This window comes from Phacochoerus africanus, chromosome 8 (genome assembly GCF_016906955.1).
Source record: "Phacochoerus africanus isolate WHEZ1 chromosome 8, ROS_Pafr_v1, whole genome shotgun sequence".
In the NCBI taxonomy this organism is placed as follows: Eukaryota; Metazoa; Chordata; class Mammalia; order Artiodactyla; family Suidae; genus Phacochoerus; species Phacochoerus africanus.
The window spans coordinates 144441045-144463971 of NC_062551.1; the positions used below are offsets into that span (position 1 = coordinate 144441045).

General features: G+C 48.8%; 1 protein-coding gene and 1 non-coding gene across 3 annotated transcripts in view; one reads left to right on the plus strand and one right to left on the minus strand.

The window, feature by feature from the left end:
- Positions 1 to 22927, plus strand: part of GNG12 (G protein subunit gamma 12) — a 136035-nt gene that overhangs the window by 105120 nt on the left and 7988 nt on the right. The gene's annotated exons all lie outside the window — the stretch shown is intronic.
- Positions 10082 to 10186, minus strand: LOC125134742 (U6 spliceosomal RNA). The gene has a single exon (XR_007136752.1). It is a non-coding gene; the product is annotated as a U6 spliceosomal RNA (small nuclear RNA).

Consider the following 22927-nt stretch of genomic DNA (forward strand, 5'->3'; position numbering starts at 1 on the left):
TGAGCAAGGCTGGCTGCCCCTGAAATATTTATTATTATTGAGTGAAAAATGAAATGTGCAGAACTGTTATGTAAATACGGCCCCTTTTGTTTTGGAAAATCATGTATATGTGTACGTGTGTTTGGGAAGCCGGAAGAAGGTGTGGAAGAAAGGAAAAAGACTGGGGACAGTAGGTACCACTTTGGAGTGAAATCAGAAGGAAAGAGTTGTAACTTTTTATTTTATTCGCATGCTTATTCAAAGGTTGGATTTTTCAGTATATTCCTTTTGTTGTTTAAAAAAAAGAAGACAGTTATAAAGAAGGGAAACCCCCCAAGCTAGTTCCAAAAATAGGACTAAACTAAATAGTAGTGGCTAATAATGGGTGTTGCCTGCCTGGGCTGGGAGGCTTTGCAGTGAGAAGGAAGGAAACCCAGACCAGACCAGAAAAATGGGCCAATTCCAGTCCGAGTCAGCACAGTGCAGGCTCCACTCAGCTGTGCAGTGGGTGGCTTTGAAGCCGGCGCAGTTACAAGTGGTGCTAAGTTTTGCTTTTCCTTTCTCACGCCTTCCTTCCGGTAAGCCACCCAGGCTGCTCAGGTCCCCAGAGGTTCAGCTCCCCCTGTATTGCCCTTGGCCATAATAAAGCATGTGAACCACCCAGGCCCTGACCCAACAGAGGGGCCCACCCCAAGCTCAAATACAAGTGGGCACAGCTGCCAGGAGGGCTGTGGTTACCACTGGGTCACCTCTGCAGAATCCTCACTCCCCTTGAAAGTGCCTCCCCCAGACTTGGGAGCAGAAGAAATCCCAGAGGGGGGGTGGGGAGAGCCTTGTCTCAGTGTCAGGAATAGGGGGGTTCCTTCCCCATTCAGAGGGGCCTTGAGCAAGCCATCACATTTCCTTCTGCCTCCGTTTTCTCAGACACTTAGACGTACAGAGTAATTGAGTTACAGGGCCATCGTGAGGTGTGAGAATGGAAGTGAAAGAGCTCCACGAGGTAAAAGGTGGTGACAGTGGTGTGAAAAGAAAAACTGGCCCCTTCGGTGGGACTGCATGGAGGTGGGGGGTGGGGGGAGGGCGGGAGGCAGTGCCAGAACCAATTTCTCTCCCAGCCCAGCGTTTACTTTCTGCTTTGATTTGAAGGTAGAGCCCCCTTTCTTTGCAGCATTCAAGGTACCTGCCGTCCTAGGAATCCCCTCTTTGCAGATAAGAAACAGGAGGGCCTGAGCCATTGAACAGTCTCTCTCTTTCCCACCCTCCTAGATCCCACTGGAAGTCGGGGAATAGGGCCCAAGGTGAGCCCTGCCTCTTGGGTTCCATGTTCTAGGTGCTAAGCATTTAACTGGACTCTCCTGAAACAAAATAGTCCCTTTATTCTGAGGGCACCCCCAGCTGATTGTCAGTGTGCGTGGAAGAAGGTCGCAGGGCGGGAGACCGCCTGTCCTTCCTCTAGGGCCTTAAGGAGCTTTAAACCTTCTCCTTTGCAATTAGTTTTTCCCTTCAGATGTAGCCGTTCAATACAGTGACCACCTAGGCAAAGACATAGAATCTTACGTTTGAATGGAGCCCCTGAACTTGTCCAGATCGTTGATGCTACGCCCAGTGGGATTTTTTTCGGTCCCACCTTCCCACCCTCTTTGCTCATTCACTCACAACTCATTTTAAGGAGACGTTGCACGTTCATTTGTTAAGTCGGTATTTATTGCGTGCCTCCCGTGTGTAAGGCAGTGCACCTGCGCTAAACCCATTCCTGTCTTTCGTTAGCCTAAGTCCGGTGGGGGTGGGGAGCACAGGCTAAGCACACAGAAAACCGCATTACAACGCCAGAGGCAGCCAAGCACCAGAGAGGCAGGACCGTGTGTTTTAGACACTCATCGGAGGAGCAGAGCATCTCCATCCATCCGACGTCCCAAGGAGGCACATCTCTGACCATATCATTCCCTGCTTAAAGTTTTGCAGTGGCTCTCAGTTGCTTATAGCATAAAATCCAACCTCCTGAGCCTGGCAGCCAACCTTTGATTCTTTTCCACACCTCTTCCCGCTCTTCTTCATGGTGTCTCTGCCCTGGTGAACCTAACTGCTGCCTGCCTCCCCCGCCCCCCCCCCAACCCCTGACAGCCCTGGGGATTTCACAGCAAGCCCTGGACTTTGCCCCTCTGCTTGATATGCTTTCCCCTCCCAGCTCTAAAGCCTGCAGTGTGGCCACCTCCCCCATAAAGTCTGCCCAGATTGCCCCCAGCCAGCAGGAGTCACTCCTTCTTGTGCACGCCCCTTGCACTGACCTCTGTGACTCTCTTAACACAGCTTGTCTGCTTCAGGTTATTTGTGGATACATCCTTCCCTCTGCTGGATCAATCGAAACCTCCTTGAGGGTTTGTTTATTTGCACATGCTCAGCACCTACCAAAGCGTCAGAGCAGCCCCCTGATAAACAGCTGTGGGAGGGAGTTGGGGGCAGCTTTTGGTTGGAGGATCAGCAGAGATTCATGGTAGAGGTAACCTGACAGGATGCGGAAGAGGGGAGGGGAGGTCTCAATAGGGGGCCTGGGAAGACCCAGGGCTTTTGGAGGGAAGATAACAGAGCAAATCAGAGTTCAAGTCCAGGGACCATTTGAGGAGCTGCACGTCAGGTGACTTCTCTCTACCTCTTTTGCATCGTGGGCTCCCTTTGATTAATGCACCGGACCCTCTCCCCAGAAAGTGCACATACCCACAGCATTTCACAGAGGATCCTTGGACCCCTTAGGGGTAAAGAAACCCCAAAGCCAAAAAACAAAAAACAATGGACTAGGAAGGAAGATGACAGCCATGTTGTGAAGAGTTTCTGGATCACAGTGAGCGTTGTATTTACTTCAACAGGTAATCAGGAGCAGTCGGTTTGTTTTTCAGCTTTCTTTTGAGGTAAATATTTTGCAGCCACTTACCCAAATCCTAACTATAATGATTTTTTTTCACAAGCTAAACACACACGAGTAGCCAGCACTTGTACAAGTCCCCTCGTGTCCCCTTTGCCACCTTCCCTTCGAGCGTAACCACAAGGCTGGCATCTGACAGCATGGATAAGTTTCACCTCTTTTTATGCTTAATGGACTCCCGTGGTACGAACTTCTTTTTACTCTTTGTGACTGGCTTCTTTCACTCCACATTCTATTTGTGAGATTCATCCACATAGTTGCATGTATTTGAAGCTTTGTCATTTGCTATGGAATATTCCACTGAGTGAGTTGTTAATCTCCTGCTTGGGTCATTTGGGCAGTTTCCATTTGGGGGCTGCTGTGAGCATTCGAGCGCATTTCTTTCAGTGGATATGTATACACATTTCTGTTGGGCACACATCTGGAGCCAGAATGGCAATATGTAGCTATTCTGCCCATGTGAATATTGCTGTATTTTGTATTTTCCTTGCCCGGTTGACGATTCTTGAGGGGCATTGTAAGATTAGAGCTGAAAGCGTTCCCACTGAGGCTCAGTGGTAACAAACCCAACTAGGATCCACGAGGACTAGTATCCATGAGCAATCCCTGGCCTCGCTCAGTGAGTTAAGGATCCAGTGTTGCCATGAGCTGGATCACAGATGAGGGGTGGGTCACAGATGTGGCTCTGATCTGGTGTTACTGTGGCTGTGGCATAGGCCACCAGCTACAGCTCCAATTCGACCCCTAGCCTGGGACCTTCCATATGCCGCAGGTGCAGCCCTAAAAATAAACAAATAAATATTTTTAAAAAGATTAGAGCTGAATTTTTAGACAGATTTATCTGGCAGTGGTATCTGAGGGCTTGGAGCCAGGGTTTCAAACTGTGTTTTCCAGGAGCTCTGGGAATCTGCAGGGGCCCCTTAGGGGCTGCCCCTGGGGAGAGAGGAGGGAGGCTGCACGAGTGGCAGTACCTGGGCTCCTTCCCAGCGCCCCCTCCAGTAGAGCCGGCATGCTCATATCTGTTTAATTAGCTTTTGCCATTATCTAGGATTACTGGTCCATGGCCAGTAGGCTGACAAGTTGACAGCTGTTGAGGGAGAGCTCAGGGAAACCAAGAAAACCAGGGCAGTTGAAGTTATCTCCAAAGGCCTATCAGGGGAGGGCCTAGGGGTTGACAGCAGCAGCACCAGATGGGAAGGTGCAGGTGGGCAAATACAGCTGTAGGACTGGTCACCTCTTTGGATGTCAGGGAGCAAGGAGGTGGTCTCAGAAACAGGACTAAAGCTTTGCATCTAGGCAGCCATAATGAAGGCTGCTTTATTAGCAGAGAGCTTGAGAAGCCAAGTCCAGAGAAGGGCCTCCTGGGCCAAGTTTAAGGAGCAGGCAGGCTTCGTGGATGAGGGGGTCCCACAGACAGCTGCAGGCCCAGGCACAGATGTAAGCGTCCCCTGCAAGGAGTTCCTATTGTGGCTCAACGGGTTAAGAACCCAACTAATATCCATAAGGTTTCCAGTTTGATCCCTGGCCTTGCTCAGAGGGTTGAGGATCCCGCGTTGCCTCGAGCTGAGGTGCAGGTTGAAGATGCAGCTCGGATCTGGCCTTGCTATGGCTGTGGTGTAGGCTGGCAGCTGCATTTTGGCTTTGACCCCTAGCCTGGGAATTTCCATATGCTGCAGGTATGGCCCTAAAAAGAAAACAAAATTAAAAAAAAAAAAAGAGTACTCTGCAAGCACTTGGAGGTGGATGGAAGGAGAGAGGACAGAGAGAGGGAAAACAAGCATGTAGGCCTTGTCTCCAAGGAGAGTTGAGCTTGGAGGATGCAGAGAGGGTCCAGCCAGGAGGCAGAGCAGGACAGTCAGAGGCATGAAAACGTGTCCGGGGGCTGGGGCGGGGGTCGGGGCTCTGAGACCAAAGGCAGAGTCAGGAGGGTGGGACAGTCCAGCAGTGTCAGTGCCAAAACACGGACTTGTTCCAGGAGTTCTTCAGCTTTATCTGGAATCATGACATTTCACGGAAGTGCCTTCTTAACCATCGGTTATGTTCAGGGCTACGTGTGTACGGCACAGTTATCATTGAGAATTGGCAGCAGCGTGCTCTTGCCGGGGGCGGGGACTCAAACAGAAATTTCAGCTTGCTCTGATGCCCTTTCCCAGCACGTTCTGGCTAAAAGAGAGCTTACTGTGCACTGCTCCGTTTGACAACACCCATAGCAGTCTGTTCTGTGCCATGTGCTTGCTTTAGGACCCACTTGGTAAGGAAGGCTCCCCTGCCCAACCCCTCTCCTATTTGGGCTGCTCCCCACTTGTAAAGTCTTCTGGGGCTTCAGAAGCAACGCTCTGCCTCCCCCTTCCCCCAACCACGTGCATAATTCTTTCAGGGCGCTGGATGCACCTGCTTGTGTCCCCTACACAGTTAACTCTAGTTTGCAGTCCCTGCCTTGATCGTTATAAGAGTTATAAATATTCAGCGCTTAACCCAGTGATCTGAGTAGCTGTGAAGAGCTGGCAAGAGAGGACGGCTCTGAGAGAAGCAGAGAAGAGGTGCAGAGCTCTCATGTTGTCGTCCTTTGTCAAGGATGAGGAAGCTGAGACCCAGAAAGGGGAAGTGACTTGCCCAAGGCCCCCAGCTTGGCAGAGAGGTCAGGGAGCGCCAGGTGTTGGACTGCACAGCCCCTCTGTGATCTCGTCCCCGTGGCTCTATCGCCCCAATGTATGTCCAGATCCAATGTACTTTGCCCAGGACTTCGCCTGACATTCTGATGCTGATCCTGGATGTTTGGGAGTGAGGTTTGGACCTGGGTGCTTGGAAAGAACTGCCCCCTCCCAAGTGATTCTGAAAGCAACCCTGTTAGGGATCCAGCTTCTAGTCACTTGCTGGTTTCGCTTTCACTCCTCACGACCTCTTAACGCAGGTATAATCTGCTTCTAAGAAAATGTCTTTAAACATATCCTATTTAAGGGAGGAAAAAACCGACACTCTCCTCTATTTCAGAAGCATATGGAGTTATTAAAAATTAACGTTAGACTAAATGTTAAGAGGGAAAGCACCAGATAGGCTATCAAGAAATAGACATCTTGTGAGGCAAAGGATTCTGATAATTTTCCAGTTACCTGCAAAATATCTTACCTATTGATCACATAACCTTCACACACATCCATAAGTAGCAGTTAAAAGTATTTCGGGGACCCGATCTGGAAGGCAGTGGTGTATGAGAAAGCACTTCGTAAAGTTCAGTCTTCCGGTAGCATTATTATTACACCAGACTTAACCACATTAGAAATAGAAGACCTGGAGTTCCCGTCATGGCGCAGTGGTTAACAAATCCAACTAAGAACCATGAGGTTGCGGGTTCAATCCCTGGCCTTGCTCAGTGGGTTAAGGATCCGGCATTGCTGTGAGCTGTGGTGTAGGTTGCAGATGTGTCTCGGATCCCGAGTTGCTGTGGCTGTGGCGAAGGCTGGCGGCTATGGCTCTGATTAGACCCCTAGCCTGAAATCTCCATATGCCGTGGAGGGGCCCTAGAAAAGGCAAAAAGACCAAAAAAGGGGGGGGGGGGCTTTTGTGCACCACTGGTGGGAATATAAATTGGTACAGATTGGAGGTTCCTCCAAAAGAAAAAGAAATAGAAGACCAGATTTTAACTTTGGATCAAGGTGGAAGTGACATACAAAGATATGGCAGCATCGCTATGCGACACTTAAGGGTTTTTCCCAAGAATTTAGCTGGGGATGGTTTTCATTTGTAAAGGAAGTCTTGCGCATCCCACAGTCATATGATCTCTGGGTCTGTTAATTTATAAATGTTGACACTGCCAGGTAACGGCTGTTTATAAGACTTGGATGTATTTATTTACTTAGTCGACTAAAATCAGTCTCATCATTTCTGTCTGTAATCTGAACACATGTCATTTATTTTGACTTCTTTTGTGCACAAAAGTGTTCCAGAGAATTTCAGGCACTTCTGAAAATACGCCAAGGACAAACTTTTGATGGAGTCTACTTCAACTTTCTGAAACTCATTTTTGGTCATAGACAACTAAAGGCTGATTTCATATGATCTCTCTTAAGATTTTAACCGCTGAACTCATTAAGCATTAGAAATCCTTCACTTAATCATTAAATGCACGAATAAATAAAGCACACCAATATTGTTGTCGTGGTGTTAGCCTTTGCTGGGACGTGTGTGTTACTTCCAGTGCTACTCATAGGACGAATTCCCCTCGGGAGGCAGCCCCCTTCCCTCCGCTTTAAGCCCCTGACCTGCACTGGCAGACTTGAGCGATGGAGGCCTCTGGGGGTGGTTCTTTCTTTGGAGAACTCGCAGCATCAGAATTGTGCTTTCACGTGTTCATCCTTACATACAAGGGGAAAAGTGCCCCTGAGGCTCGAGGCCGGATAAGGAGCTGCCTAAAACCAACCTCTGCGTCACCCTCACTTTCATAAGTACAGGGATGAGAAAAGTGTATGCACCCAGTGTACACTTTGGAAACTCAAGTGGAACTGTGCTCAAGACACAAGAGGAGTTGTAGCAAATGTTATGCTTGTGAGATAGTCATTATGCTTCCTCATTGAAATATAGTCAGACTCAGCTAAACAGTGAGTTCCTCTCACTGGACCTCTTCGTTCAGTGGATCATGCATCTGGGAAAGTATCATTTGAGGGAATCCTTTTGTAATGTGACCTGATCCCTGTTTGTTTTGGAAATTCTGATTTTTGTCCATGGGAGTCAAGCCCATATTATCCCTCACCTAAAATACTGCACAGATCCCTGTGTCAAATTTCATTGGATGAAATATTTATTGAGTTCCTGCTCTATGTCCAGAACCAGGAGTATATTATCCCTTCTATTTCCTGAAGTACAGAGAGGAAAAATTGCAAGGCCATCCCTTCCTGCCAAAGCCACCCGTGTGCCTCATAACATCGGTGTGTATTTATGTTGTGTGTATTGAACATGGAAGAAGTAAAGAACTCAGTCATGCGTACAGGCTGGCTGGCCTCAAGGGACCAACCATCAGATAGAGAATCAGACCTAAAGGAGGATTCTGATGAGGGAAGTGGAGGCTAGTGTTTGTGAGAAGTACAATGAGCCTGGTTGTAAAGCCAGCTCTGGGGACGTGTGGTCTGGTAAGTTACCAATACACCAAGAGGAGCAGAATAGTTGAAATAGTTCTGGCCTGGAACATCTGGGGCTGAGAGTAGCCATAGAAATTCCTTTTCAGGGCTTACAGGCAGCATCCTTTCCCAATGCATTCCATTTGATGATCTTGTTTTGTGAAATTCTCGCATTTATGAGAACAAACCTTAATGAGCAAGTTGTTGGTAGTTACACACTGCATATTTAAACTGGTGTCATCTTTCCAGTTGCTTTAAAGTGTTCTTCTGCCCCGATGTATGTTTTGCTTGATGCAGCCCCGTTTCTCAAAAGTTCTATGTCTCATTGAAAGAAACATTTTAATGGATTTGAATTAGTGCATATTTCTGAGGAACTTTATATCACCTCTTACGATGAATGGAGGCATTGTGAAATTTGACAACACTGCAGTCAAAATGTGCCTTTGGGGTGCCAAATTATTTATGTTGCCTTGGTGTCGCCAATGAGGTTTCGACCTTAAATGACTCGGCTTGGTTTCCTGTCCTGTGTTTTCTCTTCAGTAACAATTTTTGGAAAAGGAGTGAATCAACAGCTTTGCTTGGAAAGGGAGCGTTCTACTTCATTTATATGGAGAATGAGAACTATAAGAAGCCTCCTGGGGGACACCACTCTTTCCAGTCCTTTCTCTTTGAAAATATGTACACTTTTAAGTACCGTGAGGCTCAAAACAAGTACTTGACCTGTGAGGGCTAGCACCGAGTATTCATTTGCTAGTCACTCCAGGAATTCCATAGACACTACTTTTCCCCAAAGCACTTATCAAGTCTGGACATGTGTGGAAGCCGGTCAGGCATGTTTTCTTGCTATAGTGTCATGGGATAAGGTAAGGTGAAGGAAGAAAGAAAAATTAAGTATCCTATTATGTAGTTGGTAGCCCATACAAGTTCTGGGTATCGGCACCCGTGTTGGGCCTTTTGTGTTTTGTCAGCAAATGCACGCACGAAGGGGGCGAGGCTGCCTGGCAAGTTCTCCTTTGGCATCTGTGACCCAGGGCCTGAGCGCTGTGTAAAATGGGCAGAGGGCCCAGATCAAGGCTGTTTTCATCCCCTCTGCCTCCTCAAAAGGCAGTTCCCTCCCCTGCACATCCTTGCTAGATAGTGAGCTGAAAGAGGAAATGGTAGATGGTAATGAACGCATCTTCCACTCTTTAATGACACAGCCCATCTTAATCACTGGTGCTCATTATCATGTTAGAGGTTAGGACGTGTTTAGGATCACAGAACTTTACGAACTGTGTATCCCTGAAATTTTCAAACATGGGCAAAAGCAGGATGCATTCAGGGTACCTGCCACCCAACTTTAACCGTTAGCATCCCTTATGGCCAGTCTTGCTCTGTCTCCTCCCCACCCACTCTCCCCGCTCACGTAGTTTCTGTCACCATAGATTGGCTTTGCTTTGAACTGTATGTAAATGGAATTCGTATGTGCTCTTTTGTGACGGGCCCCCTTTGCCCAGCGTGATGTCAGAGGGATTCGCCCATGTTGTTGCTGCATCATTGCTAGTTGGTTTGCCTCATCTGGGAGCAGGCTTTCAGCCTGAGCTTCCTGGTGCCCCGCTCGCCTGCTTTTCACCTCCACCTCTCCCTCTTCTCTTAGCCCCTCATGCTCCTCACTCCCAACTCTGTTGGTGCCCCTGCTCTCTGGCTTTCTCAGCAGCAACCTCTGGCATCATCCCTCTCTCCCTAGCTGCTCAGAGCTCCTCCTCTGCTTTAGAAGAACCTCACATGACAACCATCTCTCTCTTTCTCTTTCTTTTCTGGCCGCCTCATGGGCATATGGAGCTGCCTCGCCAGGGATTAGATTCAAACCCCAGTTGCAACCTAAGCTGCAGCTGGGGCAATGCCAGATCCTTAACCCACTGTGCCTGGCCAGGGAGCCAACATGCTTCCCAGCGCTCCCAAGACACCGCAGATCCCATTGCGCCATAGCAGGAACTCCTCTCTCTCTCTCTCTCTCTTTTTTTTTTTTTTATTGTAGGTGATTTACAGTGCTGTATTCATTTCTGCTGAACAGCAGAGTGACTCAGGTGTACATAAAAGTATGGAACGCATCATGAATTTGCATGTCATGCCTGTGCAGGGGGCCATGCTAATCTTCTCTGTACCATTCCAGTTTGAGTATATGGGCTGCCAACCGTCTCTTCAAACAATCCTCCTGCCCCTAAAAGTTCCCATCCAGCTCCTTGTCTTCACCACACGGCCACATGTCTCGAAATAGTCCCCTGCACTCACCACCCACGTTCCTGAATTAGTAGTTCTCTCTTGGTCCCTTACACTCCCACCTCCCTTCCCTTCCCAGTGGAAACCCCTCGCTCAGGGGCCCCCGGGAACTCCCCACTGAGTTCCACAAGCTTTGTTTGCTCTCTCCTTCCTTTACCCCCTGTAAAGTGACGAATAACTGCTCCACCTCCTGGTTTTGTGAATAGCAATTACTGGGATTTTTTTTTTAGTCATAAAAGTATCACATGTGGTTGAGCGCACAGACCCTGGAGCCAGGCTGCAGGATCAGCATTGCAACGCTGGCTCCTCCGCTCACCTTCGCTCTGACCTTGGCTGCACGTGCTCCGCGCGTCTGCCTCCCTCGGTTCCTTTAATCCCAACCTGGGGAAAACAGTAGTAACCTCACAGCGTTGTTTTGAGGATGAAGTAAGTTAATATCTATAAAGCTCTCAGAACAATGCTGGGCAAGTGTATGTGCTGTTCACATATTAGCTGTTAAGAGCAAAAAATAAATAAATCAAACCTTACTGTAGGAGTGCATTAAAAACACTGAAAATCCCCTAAAATTCTCACCGCCTAGCAATAGCTACATTGTGGAATATATTCTTCCAGTGTGTTTGGGGGAGGTATAATACATTTTAATGATATTTATAGCTAACTAAACGTATTTATACAGCACTAACTTGCCCTTCTGCCTCTCTTCCCCTAGCTTTTGTGATCGTGTCACCCCACCCCTTCTCTGCTCCTTTGAAGCTGCCTTTCTTGTCGCCTGTACACATGGCAAAGGCCCAGGGGTGTGCCCTGCTCTTTTCTTCATGCTCTCCCTCCAAAGTCTAGCATTTCCACCGCCGCCTCTGAGCTCCTGGTCCCTGTTCAGCCCAAAGAAAGAAGTCTTGTTCATTCTTCCATGTCCTCTCGCATGCATCCACCTTTGCATTCCAGTTGCCGCCATCTGTTTAAGACCTTATGTTCTAACTCTCAAGAGCAGTGATGATGCTGAGCGATAACAGGGGGCTGGTTTCCATGTTTGCCAGGCTCTTTTCTCTGTGATTCCATTTCACCATTACAGTCCAGTGAGATAGGCACGCTTGGGATCCCGTTTTGCAGATAGAGAACCTCGGGGTTCACTGAGGTGACATAGGAAGTGGCTCAGCACAGATTTGAGCCCCGTTCCTTCTGATCCCAAACGTGATCTGTATACCATATTGCCTGCCCCTAGACCTTCCATGGAAATATTCTACTTGTCTTTCTCTGCCACCCACTTGTAGTCCCACCCATATAAGTTTTCCAATAGCACTCCCTTTGCCTGTCATTCTGCTCAGAAACCGTTGGTGGCTCCCATTTTCACATAACAGAGTCAGCTTTTCATTTCTTTTGCTTTTTTTCGGGGCCACACTTTCAGCATATGGAGGTTCCCAGGCTAGGGGTGGAATCAGAGCTGCAGCCTCTGGTCTACACCACAGGTGTGGCAACGCAGGATCGGAGCCTCCTGCCACTTATGGCAGCACCAGATCCTTAACCCCCTAAGCGAGGCCAGGGATTTGAACCCACATCCTCATGGATACTAGTCACCACTGAGCCACAATGGGAACTTCCCCAGAGTCAGTTTTAATCCACGCTTTCCTGTTCCCTTCAGGAACCATGCTGAAATCCTCCCTGCTCTTTCACCACCACCCATCTAGTTCTTAGCCTTCAGGGATTGATCCACTTGAGTATTGCTTCACACAGGTCTGCTTGCTCAAGCCCTCACTGACAGTCTTCTCTAAGCTCCTAATGCTTGCACTTGGCCCACTGATATTCCTTATTTATATTCAGGACTTAGTCCATCTTATTGGAGTCACAAGCCCTTTAATCACCTGTGTAAGAGCCCACATTCATTGTTCATGGGTGATGCCCAGCCCAGCTGGTAAGACCATGAAAGTCAATGAGCTGCACACACACACTCTTCTCGGTCCTTCTCAGCCTTTCCCTCTCTTGAACCTACCCCTATGCCTTCAAGCAGCTGGCAGCGTTCAAAGCAGGAGAATGATGGAGTTCCCGTTGTGGCTCAGTGGTTAATGAATCCGACTAGGAACCATGAGGTTGAGGGTTCGATCCTTGGCCTTGCTCAGTGGGTTAAGGATCCATCATTGCCGTGACCTGTGGTGTAGGTTGCAGGCGTGGCTCAGATCCTGCCTTGCTGTGGCTCTGGTGTAGCCCGTGGCTCCAGCTCCGATTCGACCCCTAGCCTGGGAACCTCCATGTGCCTCGGGAGCAGCCCAAGAAATGGCAAAAAGAAAAAAAAATAAATAAAGGGCAGGAGAATGATGACCTAGTTGCTTCTCCCCCCCCCCCCTTTTCCTTTTTAGAGCCACACCCACAGCATATGGAGGTTCCCAGGCTAGGGGTCAAATCGAAGCTACAGCTGCTGGCCTGTGCCACAGCCACAGCAATGCCAGATCCAAGCTGCATCTGCAACCTACACCACAGCTCACGGCAACACCGGATCCTTAACCCACTGAGCGAGGCTAGGGATAGAACCCACAACCTGGTGGTTCCTAGTCAGATTCATTTCCTCTGCACCAGGACGGGAATGCCAACCTGGTTGCTTCTTAATCTAAAAGGGGATGCCACAGCATTCTCCTGTTGACTGATGCCTCACTTTCAACTCTCCTATTAGGTGTTTGAATTGTTTCGTTGCATTCACGCTGGAGAAGCGGGTGAGCGTCTCTCTGCTTGGCAATATTAGAAAGCATGCCCTCTGCTTAAGTCAGTCAGATGCCAGGCCTTTATGACCAGAATCCTAACTGTCTCTCTTCTGCTGCTTTGTCGGCCCACCAGGAATGAGGGTAGAGTGGCTGTGTTGTGGACAATAGCCCGGCTAAGGGAACTCACTGCAGATCACGTCCAGCTCTGCACAGCTTGGGGAGGGAGACGGAGAGGGTCCCTCCGGATCCCTCAGCAAGGCTGATGGGGAAGGCTCCCAGGAGGTCACAGAGATGGGAAAGAAGGCACACATCTTCTGGGTTCAGGTATCAGAAGGGCCATTGACCACCCCGCCACAGGGAAGAGATGAAGGGGCATTTGGAGTGTTCTGCCTCCATCCTGAGACAGATTGGTCCTGTGTCCCTTCCCAGCAAATAACTTGCTCAAGGTGAAGTGCCTGTGTCTTTGGGGAGCAAACGACGCTCTGTGAAGTGAGAGCATGATTTCCAAACAACGTGACAACATAACCAAGAGACCGTTTCATGGCACCCTGAGGTGTTCAGCATCTGGAAGGGAACGAGCCTGCGTGTGGGAGTGACGCCAGCAAGGAAGCCCCCTATGTCATTGCTCCTCCACCAGTGGCCTCCACGCCAGCAAAATAGGCATCAGCAAGCAGAATACCTCAGAAATGCAAATTCTCCACCCCCCCCCTCCCCAGCCCAGACCTACTGACTTCAGAAACTGGCCTGGGGTGGGGGCAGGGGGAAGGGCACTGTTCCAGGGGGCTTCCTCACGTCATATAGCATCCTTTGCTCCCCAAAGCAGTGAGCCCATTGAAGGCAGGAACTCAGTCTCCTGACTCTCGGGTCATTCCCACGTCTTCTCTCTCCCGCCCCTGCAAGCTCCCACTGTAGGACCTGCAGGCAGATGCAGTGATCTAGGAGCACTGGGGTTGATGGCAGCCCTGGAGAGTGGCCATTTCCTCATCTGGAAAGTGGGTTAATAATGCCACCTGCACCATGACCTCCAGATATAACATTAGTTCAAATTTGAAAAAAAAAAAAACAGGGTATAGACCAGTGCATGTAACTTGCTCCCATTTGTATTTTTGGAGGTAGACATATAAATAGCCACACTTGTGTGTGCTTAGTCATTTCTTTCAGGGATGTTGTAAACAGTAAATAACTTTACATAAAGCCCTGAACACCCAGTTCCCGGCACAGAGAAAGCACTCTGCTGATGTTAGCCTTCGTTCTCCATACTAAGGGGTTGTGGAATTTATTCATTCATGTGTTTTTTTCACTTATGGATTAACAAATGGGACATCCTGCTGTCCTAAGCCAGCCAGGCAGACATGAGCAAGTCATCTCTCAGCCAGTCTCGCTAGACTGGTAAGAGAGTAAAACTTGTTTGTCAAGGTCACTCTCGGTCTTGATGGTAAACACTGGCCTCCACGTGGCTGGACCCTTGTGGGGGTAGGGGTGGGGGTGGGCCCTGCCCCTCTGCAGTGCACATCAGAGAGCTATTCCCATGGCCCCCTTCAGTGGCTGCAAACCTGTGTGGGGCACAGTTGGGGGTGCAAAGCAGTACTGCCCCGAGAATCTGGGCATCACACAAGTGGCTGGCCCATGCTGCAGGTGAACTTCAGAGTCCCAGAAACTGGCCCGAGTCAAGTGCATCGGAGTCCCGGGGACTCCACCCCAGCTTCTCAGAGCTGTGAAGGGAACCAGGCAGGTGGGTAAACTACCTTTGCGTTGGAACAGGCAATATTTTTCAGGATACCTGTGGGAAGGAGCCAGCAGGGTGTATCCCGTTTCTAAGAAAACAAACCCTGAGCACATTAATACCCCTGGGTGCTAGGTTCACACTGGCTGATGTGTTGTACTGGTTGCTATGTCGCATGTCTTAATCTAACCCAGGTATTTATGGAGGACCCATTCTCTGCCTTAGTCAATCTGAGAGAGAAGATGGCATGGATAACTCACCTGCCTGGTTAAGGGCGTGGCTTTGAAGTAGGAGAGATCTGGGTGCAAAGCCTCTTTCTACCACTTTCTATAGCTTTCTGATCTTGGGCAAATTATGTAAGCTTCCTGAGCATCAGTCTCAGTGTAAAAATTCCAACCTCTTAGAGCTGCAGACAGTATTAAGTGACCTGACATCTGTAGAGAAGACTTGATATAGTAGCTGGCACCTACTAAGTAATGAATAAATGTACTTGCTATACTATTGTCATTGAGCTAAACTCCCCACCACTTAGGGGGAAGACAGTGTTCACACACACAAAGTCAGTTACATAACAAGAAGCATTAAATAACATACAATTAAGCTTTGAAATCGTATTGTGAACCCCCCCCCCCTTGTAATGATCGCTCACTTCAGAAAAAATAAACATAGGCACACACTGAATTTTGGATACAATTTTAGAGAATTCACTTACAGTCCCACTGGCCTCCCTCTCTCACACATGGGCCATCGTTTAGGGGTCCTTGAACCCCTGAATTTTAAGTATATAATAGGAATTCGTAAAGAGAATTAATCGCCGTAAGCAAAAGTAATTAGGAAGACCTTCCTGGAAGAAGTTAAAATGTGACCTCACCAAAAAGGAGTGTGAGTTCAAAGAGGTCAAGAGAAGCAGGCAGAACTTGAGTGGAGATTTGCAGATGGCACTTGAAAACACAGCCTACAAAGCCAAGGAATGGCATGGAGTGACAGCCCCCTGCCCCCGCAGCCGTATACATAGCAGGTTCTAGCTGGACCTCTGGAAGCAGACCGCCTGGGCTCAAATCCCAGCCAAGCAGCTTGCTGGCTTTTTGACACTAGGTACCGACTTAACCTCTGTGTGCCTCCATTTCTTCATTTATAAAATGGAGATGAAAATACAGAGACTTTCTCACAGGGTGATTGTGAGAAGGCAGTAGGATAATGTATTGATGGTCCCTGGCAAATAGGCATACAGTAAGCTCTGTGCAGTAATAGGCTGCTTTTAGGATTAGGATTTTTATTGTGGGGCAGAAATATTAGAGAGGATCTTGGCTGCAAATCCAAGCCCTTTGCACTTTTCCTAGGGGTACTGGGCAATCCCTGGAACTTTTTTGAGCCAGAGAGATATAAGCTAAAGATGGTACTTTATCTGAGCATATGGTGCCCAGGCTGGATTGGAGAAAAATGAGAGATATGAGTGCTGTTACAAGGCTGGTACAGTAATCCTAACTTGTGGTGCTGGGGGCCAAGGCTAAGGGAAGATGGAAACTGGAAAATGGAGAAAAATCAAATGGGGGGGGGGTGGGTGTTATAGAATGAATCAAGAGAATTTGGAAAATTCCAGCATCTAAGGTTGTACTGTCCAATGACACAGTCACTGTGACAATTGAGCACTATGACATGTGGCTGGTCCCAATTAAGATGCGTTCTCAGTGTAAAATGCACACTGAATTTGAAAGATTAAGTACCGAGTTCCTGTCGTGGCTCAGCGGCTGTTGAATCCAACTAGCATCCATGAGGATGCAGGTTCGATCCCTGGCCACTCTCAGTGGGTTAAGGAGCCGGCATTGCCATGAGCTGTGGTATAGGTCGCAGACACGGCTTGGAGCCCGCATTGCTGTGGCTGTGGTGGAGGCTGATGGCTACAGATCTGATTGGACCCCTAACCTGGGAACCTCCATATGCCATGGGTGCAGCCCTAAAAGAAAAAGACAAAAAACAAAAAACAAAACAACTAAATACCAAAAACATAAACTATCTCAATTTTTTCTATCTATTTACATTTTCATTTTGATCATCTCGAGCTATATAAAATATATTAATTATGCCTGTACTCTTTTTCTCTTTTCTTCATGTAGCTGCTAGAAATTTTAACCTCATGTATGTGGCTCACATTTCTATTGGACAGAGCTTGGTTTTAGGAATTGGAAGGAGGGGTGGGGCAAAAGGATGCCTCAGTGACCAGGACAACTGTGGTGTCACTCGTTAAGAAGGGGACATGAGAAGGGCTGGGGCTGGTAGCAGTGTTGCACTAGGTTTTAGGTGTCTTGTGTTTGAAGCAACTGTACAGCACTGGAGTATAAATCTAAATAGGCTTTTATTTAGATATTGGAATTAAGGTTAAGGGTCAAGGCTGCGTACACATGCGACGTGAGCTGGTCTTAGCTCAAGTCCTTAAGGATAGAGTAGGTACCATTTGTGAGGGCCTGTGTGGGAGAGGCAGGTGCTGAGCAATTTACATATATTCTCTCATTTCCTCCTGGTACAGCCCTATTCAGGAGGTACTATTATTATCCCCTCCCAGTTTACAGAGGAGGGAACTGCAGGTCAGAGAAGTGAAGCAACTTAGGCAGACAGTGAGAAGCCAGGATTCAGCGGTATCTGCCTGGGAAAGCTCTTATTCACTCTGCTCCCCCAGGCCTCCAGGACTGACCCCCTGCGCAAACCAAGTTGGAAGCAGCATCGAGAGCTGTAGAAAGGAATAGCCCCAGATGGGAAAGAACAGTGGGGGCTGAGCATCACAGAAGCCAGGGAGGAGGCACGTTCCAGAAGGAAGGAGCTATGAGGAAAACAAATGCAGACTCGAGTTACAGAGAAGCATGTTCGAGGATAAGAACTATTGCAAACTGAAGAGGGGGGGTTCATCGTGGAGGCCAAGGTCGTTGAGAAGGCGTTCGAATTTTCCAGGGCTTGGTCAGAGCTTTGCCAAGTTAAGCATAGGTAGGAAGTGGCATTCTTTCAAATGGACCTAAGATCCAGGCAGAAATAAACACGAGTAGAACCAAGAGGCAGAGATGCTGATAAGCGTCACAGGTGTTTCGCAGGAGGCCCTGAGAAATACCTAGGAATCCCCTAGGAATCTCGTCAATACAGATGCTTGGACCCTACCCCAGACATACTGAATCAGGTTTTTTTGTTTGGTTGTTTGTTTTAACCAGTACCCCAGGTGTTCTAGAGACACAGTGAAGTTAGGAACCAGCTGCTCAGGCTCTGCGGCTCTCTCCTCTGGATTTATGGCCCAGGATGTGTTCATTCTCATGGCTCCCTGCCAGCCTCACTAGGGCCCAGGAGGAGGATGGGACCATCCTGTGCCTTTAGCAATAGCCCTACCTGGAATCTGGGGCAGGCTGCCTCTTAAATAAGAGCAACCAATAATTCTCCTTCGCTTAGGTCTTCTAAGCGAAGACCATCTATCCGGCCCCCAATGGAGGCCTTGTCTTCTTTTATCCAGGGCTGCTGGCTGACGCCCGGCCCTGCTTTCTCCTCATCCTTTCCTTGTACCCTTGTGCAGAGGCATCTAGTACAGAATAGCAATGGAGAGGGGATGACCCTGAGTCCCAGCTCTGCTGTGTAAATCCAGGCAATCTTCGGCAAGGCTTGTTTAATCTCTCTGGGCTTCATCTGGAAAACAGAAATGATGAACGTATTTACCTCTTAGAGGACTGGATGAAATTTGGAGTTTCCTTACCTGGCACACACTAAGCACCCCATAGTTTTCTGAATGTTAATCACCATCGCAAAAACACTGGATGTAACCCGGGTCATGGGGGCTGCCAACAGATTAAGGAAAGGAGAAGGCCAGTATGGTCCAGTTGTTGCCTGTGCAGCTGGAGGACAGGGCCATGCAATAATCGTGGAAGCTTATCCAAAACAATAGATCAAGAAGAAGTGACCTGGAGTTTCTGTGCAACACTCACCCTAGGCAAAGCCATTGCAATGCACTGCTCAGTGACATCTCCAGGTTCTAGCTCTTCTTAGGAAAACACAATCGGTGACCTTTTGTTAAATACTTTGCATGAGCCTTGTCAGTGTTCTGAGCGTTCCAATGATCACAGCTTCCTGCTCTTTAAAGAAAAGTATAAAAACACCTACTTTGAGAGGATGAGCTCTGTTGAGGTCTTGAGAGACAGCTGTTCCCTTTCTTTCTCATCCTGCTGAGCCTGAGCCTTCATAAGTGTCTCTTAGAAAAGGAGTATCACAATCGCTTTGTTATCTCCCCCTCATCCCAAACCACTTTTGCCACTGCTCCATGCAGCCTTTCCTCATCACTCCCTCTTATTGTCCATCCCCTTAGGCCAGCAACGTGTTCTTTTTGCTCTTTGTTCCCAGAACTGGACAGAAGCAGGGCAGGACATGCAGCCAGCCCGTCACAGGTTCAACCACCCTTGGCCTCCTTGCCTGCGAGCTCTATTTGGGGAGGAGAATTCTGTGTCTTGGCTCTCCCTCTTTTTCACGTCTTAGGGTTTGGTGTGCTGGGCAGCGATGATAAGGAAATAGAAATCCTAGCTAATCTTTGTAAACCCTTTCTAAAACAACAGATTAAACAATTCTGAGTCAGTCAGGGTTCAGGTATAGCAAACCGAAAGCGCTCTTGGGGATGTTAGAATGAGCTTCGATACAGGGGACTGGGTGCTTGCATAATCAATAGAAGGAATAGAGAAGCAGCAGCTGCCTCTGGATGGAGCCCCCAGGAGCAACATCTAGACATCACCACAGAACTGGCCCCCCCCAAGAGCCTGCAGGAAGTAAAAAAGACTCTACCTCCAAATATAGTCACATTCTGAGTTATGGGGGAAGGGGGGAGGACTTAACACTTATGAATGTTGGACGGGGCGGCGGTGGGGGGGAGACACAGGTCGCCTGACCACAGGAGGAGAGGCAGTTTTTTACTTTCCAACCTTGCAGTTCAGCAGGCACACCAGGTGGAGAGGAGAACTCCAGGGCCTGCCGTGCTCAGAGCACTTCCCATGGGCTGTGATCCCAGGAGGCAGCAGAGTGTTCTCTGGATTTCCTCCACTCTCCTGCGTGTTTATCTGATGCCCCTAACAGCCCTTTGAGCTAGAAAAGTATTATTATCCCCATCTTTCCCATGAGAAATTTGAGACTTAGATAGGTTACAAGTCCCTGGCAGGGCCCCAAAGGTAGGAAGGGGCCAGGGGCAGGGGTGAGCCCCCTGGCTAATCCTAGAGCATCCCAGCAACTAGGTCTCCAAGGCCCAGTGTAAAGGCCATGCCACGGGTTCCCAGCCAGGGCCTGGCAAATGTGCCACTACTCAGGGCCAGCCCACTTTTGTAAGATTGTTCTGATTTTTCCAGAAATTACTCAAAGTGAAGTCTCTTCATTTTTCAAGGAATGACAATTACATTTAAAACACACACACACATTCTCTCCCTCCCTCCCTCCTTTCCACTTCTCACTATTGAATTAACCCTGCGTGGGGCCCAACCAAACACATCTGCTGTCTAGATCCAGCCTACAGGCTCTGATGGAAAATCATAAGTGTTCATGAGAATAGAAAAACTGTGCTTGGAGTTCCTGTTGTGGCTCAGCCAGTTAAGATTCTTACGTAGTATCCATGAGGATGCAGGTTCGATCCCTGGCCACACTCAGTGGGTTAAGGATCCAGCACTGCCGTGAGCTGTGGCGTAGGTTGTAGCTGCAGCTTGGATCCTGCATTGCTGTGGCTGTGGTGTAGGGTGGCAGCAGCAGCTCCCATGTAGCCCCTAGCCTGGGAACTTCCATATGCTGCAGGCAAGGCCCTAAAAAGAAAACAAACAAACAAAACAAAACTGTTCTTAGGGACCTGACTCTCCATGCCCTGCCCTCCTTCCAGGACCCTGTTAGTAGATGCGGCTACCTGATCGGATTACCAGGGATCTCTTCTTTGCTGTCTGAATTTCTCCCTTGTTTCCCATTGAATGTGTGCTTTCCGTCCTGTTAAGAAGCCTGGGCCCAGCACTGGGGAAACCTCTGTGTGTCACGGATGCATTAGCCTGGGTGCTTCGGTTGGTCCTCCCAGCAAGCCTGTGGGATAGGTTGCTGCCACCGTTGAGCAGATGAGGGGCAGGCAGAGAGCTGGGGTTAAGACGTGGCTAGTTGATGGAAGGATCCAGATCCAAGGGTAAGTGGAAGCTGGCTGACTTTTCACAGGCTGCTCTTTTATTACCTTCACAAGGGGTGTGTTTGCTCAGCATGTTGGCTTCACTCCAGTGGTTCAATTACTGGTCAGGCCATGAGGACTTGTGATTCAGATCCTGGGGCTTCCTGGTGCCTTCCTCCCAGAGTGTGCTCTGTGACACACTTTCCATCCCCACCCTCCTCTCCCTGCTCCAGGCCCCTCTAGACAAAGATGAAAATGCCCCACATTGCCCTAATGCGACATCTTGTTCCTAGGAATTTCTAGGAAGCTGAGGATTCGGATGAATAACAGCATTAAAATCAATGCAAAGTATCTGAATAGCTAAATACTATACATGCTTATGCAAATCTCTCAGCCACAAGTACAAAATGAAAACAGGGGCTGCAGAAGCAATAGGCAGGGTTTTATCAAACCTGGGGGTCTGCACAGGCAGGCCCAGGCCTGGGCCTTTCTGGGTGGGACAGAGCCCTGGCACTCCGAATGTCCAGATGCCAGCCTCAGTTCAAGCCTGGTAGCCACAGTAAGAACATTCTGGCTTAGCTTGTGGATATGAGAGGGGAGGCCTGTCCTCCAGGACACTAGACAGACAAACAGCAGCTCTGCACGAGAAGGGGTGTTGCAGAAACACGAAGCCATGAGCAAGGCCACACCTCCAGGTCATGGAGTGTCGAGGTCACCCTTGATTGAGAGCCATGTTGTGGACTGTTTGGTGATGCCCTGAATGTTTATGGATCATATTAATTGGAATCGCATCCTTTCCTTGATAGAGTAGGAGGTGTGACTTCCAGGGTGGAGAGGTTTGTGGACTGGTTCAAGGCTGTGAGCTGGATTCACTTGGAGCAAGTTTTTTTCTAATTTTAGTTGCCTCCTCTCTAAAGCAAGGATGAAAAAGTAAAATTCCTTTCAGGTCGAGAGTGAAGCTTCACAGATGGATGCAGATAAAAGCACATTTGTGTTCTAAGAGTCCATACACATATCAGGTGGTGTTTGTCTTGGAAGCTATTCTTGGAGTAAGAATAAAGCCTGCTTTTTATCCAACTAGTAGCACAAACAAACAGCCAGACATCCCTGCCACTGAGGGAAGACCGAAGAAAACCGTCTGAGGATGCAGAGATGTTCAGAGATGTTTGCATCCCAGCCTCTGGGTCTGGTTCTGCCCCAGCCCAGCTGTTGAGCGATGCAAGGCAGCTGCAAATGGGAAGGAAGTCCCCAGCAAGACCTCCAGGGCCTGTAAACACGGCCCACCGCTCAGGCGTCAAACAACCTGCTTGTGGACACGCAAGGCAACTCAGCCCAGCAGACTGAGTTCCTTGAAGAGGCTCCTTTAAGTTGAAACAATGTAATTTTGATTTGAGGTGTCCTAGGAAGCCTGTCTCCTTAAAAAATGATGTTCTTTTTTCGGTGGACCTGGGGTTTTCTCGAGGGTTCCCCAGTGGAAGGGAGCAGGAAGCACTCTGAGGGAGGGGGAGAAGGCTGTGGAGGAGCAGGTCAGGACACAGATGTCAGGAGTGGGGGAAGCTGAACAAGCGCTGAGCTGGCAAGCACGAGCTATGAACCGCTGGCTGTTTATAATCGTGACTATAAGACAGTCAGGAAGTAAGTCCTCCGTGTAGCAGATGCAAAGTTTCTCACCAATTTTAGGGGGACGGACCCAAGCACTTTATAAATAAAGCCCCATTGTGGACTCTTTGCTTACGGCCACATGGGTGGGAGCTGAGGCTGACCCAGTCCTGATACGTGTGTGAAATGTTCTGCAATTACAGGAAAACTTGCTCAGGCCTGGGACGCTTTATGCCCTGGAGCTTGAGAAGACGAAGAGAATGCTCGATGTTATTTTCCTGCAGAGGGAACCTTCAGAAAGTCCGGAGGGTGCAGCCTGGAAACCACAGGCCGCTCAGAAAGGGTGTCACATTTGCATTCTGCAGACTGGGGGCCAGTCCTCAGGACCGGCGCCAGCTGGCCGGGGAACCCGGTTTGACGCACTGCAGGGAACGAAGCAAGGACCCGTGCTGTGGGTTGGGGCACTGTGCACTGTTCACAGCGAGTGCCTGCTGCCTTAGACCCATTTCAAAGGCT